This window comes from Otolemur garnettii, unplaced genomic scaffold (assembly GCF_000181295.1).
Source record: "Otolemur garnettii isolate 467f Iridium unplaced genomic scaffold, OtoGar3 scaffold00006, whole genome shotgun sequence".
Lineage (NCBI taxonomy): Eukaryota > Metazoa > Chordata > Mammalia > Primates > Galagidae > Otolemur > Otolemur garnettii.
This window is the reverse complement of record NW_003852401.1, coordinates 4,811,570-4,815,401: the sequence shown is the minus strand read 5'-3', so window position 1 is coordinate 4,815,401 and position 3,832 is coordinate 4,811,570.

Genomic DNA, 3,832 nt, shown 5'->3' with positions numbered 1-3,832 from the left:
CTCCTGTGTCATGTCGAACTTATATTAAACAAATTGGTTTGCTTTTCTCTAGCGGATCTGTCTTTTTTTATAGGGGTCCTAGCCATGAACCTTGTGATAGGTGAGAAAAGATGGTACTTCTACCCTAAAAAGCACTGCAGCTCCAAAAAAAAAAAAAAAGAAGAAGAAGAAGAAAAAGAAGAAGTCTACTGCAAACCTTGCACAAGATTTGCTTTCCAGATAGTCTTAAGGCTCAATTATACTTTTTGTAAAAAGTCAGAGGAAAGCAGGCTTGAGGAATAGAAGCCTTAAGGAATGTATACAAATAAATAGTGAACATGACAATCTGAAAAAGGAAAATAAATTGGGACCAAAGGACTTCTTGAACCCCAAAATGCCACCCCTTCCTGACTTCACACATTAAAACCATTCATGTTTTCTCCTTAAACAAAATGGCCTTTTAAAATGTAAATATCAGAAGCAACCAACGTGTTCAACAATAGAGAGGTGGTAAAGTACATTATGGAGTGTCTAAAGAAAGAAAGTATAATGGCATTGGAAAACATTCACTGAAAACTTTGAAAGTTACTCATTCCCAAGTATAATAGCACCCATAAACACATTTTAAAGTAAGTTTATATAAAACAATGGAAGGAAATGAAAGAAAATGCTATAACTGTGGTCTTATCAGAGTCGTAGAGTGGACATTTTTATCTTCTTTGTGCTTTTTGGCATGTTCCAGGTTTTCTAAAATAAAGACATAATATTTTTATAATTAGGAACTAATGAAGAATGCTCTCAAGTCAGACTGCCAGGGTCTGAACCGTACCCCACTTACCTGTGACTATGACCTTCATACAAATATTATATACTTCTCTAAGGCTTTACCTTTCACATCCGTAAATAGAGATGATAGTTTCTTTTAGGGTTTTCTTTTTAACAAGTGCTTAGAACACTGGTCTACACAGAGCAAACCTTGATAACTGTTATCCAACATTGTTGGGTGTGTAAGAGCTCAGGTGTGCTTGGGAACTTGAGCAGTGAGGTCAAGTAGAGAGAGGATAGGTTCAAATAACAAACTTCGTCCCCTACATGTTTTACTCAATACTGCTCAGGGATTCAAACCTGGTGAGTTATTGATTCCTTGTCTTGAAAGGCTCAGAATCTCCTTTGCTCAACACAGCTTCCAAGAAAGGAAAGAGGAAAGGAGAAATTTTCAACTTAATTCTCCATCGTCTTTCTACTTCCTTGCCGCCCTTCTCTTCCATTTATATTTTGTCATGCCTGCCAATTTGGGGCTTCATTGGTAGAAGGCAAGCTCAAGTGAAACAAAGCTCAGCAGAATATAAAGAGAAAAAGAACAAAAAACAAATTAGGCACTAATGGCTGCTTCGACTGTAACTATAAGCAGAAAAGCAGGTTGGTGTGGCACATGACCTTCTAGTGAGGTGGACTGGTTCATTTACGGCTCCAGATTTCTCATGGTAGAGATAATTTACCTGTGTGGTGATTCTGTTCTGCCTTCAGGATCTTAGGAACTCTTGTCTACCATTGTATCTTGAATTTGGGAAATTAGTCTGCATTCAGACAAAAGTTCTGAAGAGAGCTTGGGAGGTAAAGCAATCTCATTTTCCCTCCAGTACAATTGCAGACTTGGATTCAATCCATCAAAGTCAATCAGTAGATTTGCACAAGTAGCCTAATTAAGAGATATGTAGATAACAAACACAGGTTGTGTTTGCATTGTAGGTTAAAAAAAAAAAAAAATCAATGTCCGCGCACAGGAAGAAAACTGAGCACTTATTTTGAAGCCTCAAATGACAGCAGTACCATGCATAGAAAACCAGTAGAGGGGCTATAGGTCAATGCAAAAATACCACCTCATGGAGAAGAATGATTAGAAGGGATAAGTAGAATTTTCACCTCCAGCTCACAGGTTCAAAATGCAGCCCAGCCCCGCCTGTATGATGTTTATAACCCACTGAGGGTCCATGAAAAGGTTGTGTCCAAGACTACATTTTCACCAAACATCACCATTCTTTCAGCTGAGAGAATGAAAAACAGTAGGACCCCCAAAATGGACTCACCTGCTCAGCTCCTAGAAGCGTGTTGCAGCCAGCACAGCCCAGTCAGATGCCACATTTCTTAAGGCTCATATCCTGTGTTCTTGACCCAGGTGCTGTGGCTGCAGGCCCTGAAAGGTGAGGCTTTCAGGAGGAAAGTTGGTCGGCATCACTTGCTTTATCTCCTGCCTTTTAGCCACATGCACAGTCAGAAAACACGTCCAACTGGTCCTAATGCCCCAGTCTCCTGCCTCCAGACTCCCAGGCACTTCTGAGGTACTAAATCAAACCAGTGGCTATAAACTGGATCTAAAGATGAAGGATTCTCTAATTATTTGTAGGCTTTAAGTAGAAAGCTAGTATTTAGTAAACCATAACCACATGATACACATTCTACTAAGTGCTTTTCTAGACTTCATTTCACAAACATTTCATGCAGAGCCACTAAGCCAAAGAGTAAAAATTTAAAGAAAATTAAAAATTGGGATACATGGATGAGGAAATGTATTTCCTGATACAAGGGAGTCTGCAGAAGGCTTTGATTCTTAAGCCAGTAAAACTAAGACAGTATTTTTACTTCTGTCTCATTCCCGAAGTATTTTAGGCAACTAATATCCTTGTCATTATCAGCATCATTGCCCTTTTAAGGAGTTGAGGACTGAGGCTAAAAGAATTGAAGTGAGTTATCCAAGATCACACACCTAGAAAATAGCAGAACCTATAAGGCAACAGTGACTATCAAGGCAGTGGTTTCTGTTTTAAAACATGCCACTCTTATTATAGTTCAGAAATTGTTTCCCTCTTGCATGTCTACCTGAGAGCTGGGCCACATCAAAAGGGAGACAACAGAATACCTGATACTATTCTTCAAAATCAAGGAAAGGAAAAAAATCACTGTTTCTTTCAGTGTGACATGAGTCACCCCAACTGGCCAGTGCTTTCTCCAGGGCTGCCAAGTCTTCCTGCCCTATGACTTAGTTTTCATGTTGGATTAAAAATAATTAGTAACATTCTGCACTCTACAAAGCATAACCAGAACACGGCAATCCTCCTCCTGTGGGTGGCCAGGAAGAAATGTCCTTTTTTTTTCAAAGAAACTCCCAGGGAAAGAAGCTGTATGGCGGGGTGGAGAGGGCACCACACCTGCCTCAAGTCCCCTGAGTTTGAATCCTGAAGCCACACTGGAGGGGGGAGCTTATAGCTTGGGGCATATTAACATCAGTGTGTGCCTGTGTGGAAGAGGGGTACTAAATCCCATTTTGCAGGGTTGTTGACAAAATGCCTGTAAAGCACAGAGAGACGTCCTAGGACAAGGTGGGAACTCACTAAGTGCACACTGTTATTTTTGTTACCGGTCCTCCTGTGCCCTTGGAAATTGATATGCAGCAGAACAGTCCCACGACGTGCTCCATGGAATTCCCTATTCTAACTGGCTGGGAACAGCATGCTGCATGCTGCTGTCCTTCTGAGGCATGTGCACCCTTTTCCATAGGAGCAGTCACTACTACACATTTCTAAGGCCACCCCTAAGAGCTAAAAAATCCTCAGAAGTCACCAAGAAGTTGTTCTTTATAGAGTGCAATTCCCTGACCCAAATCAGTCTTTGCCTTTGAATCAGTTTATGTTACTAGTTATTTAGCAGATTGATTGCTGCTATGGCAACTACACATCCCTCTGCACAGACACAGGCATAAGTCCTTGATACAATCCAGGCTTAGTCTCTCTGGCTGCATTCAGTACATGCCAGAAATTAGATAATATTGGGAAAATTAATTGCTTTCTGCGCTATA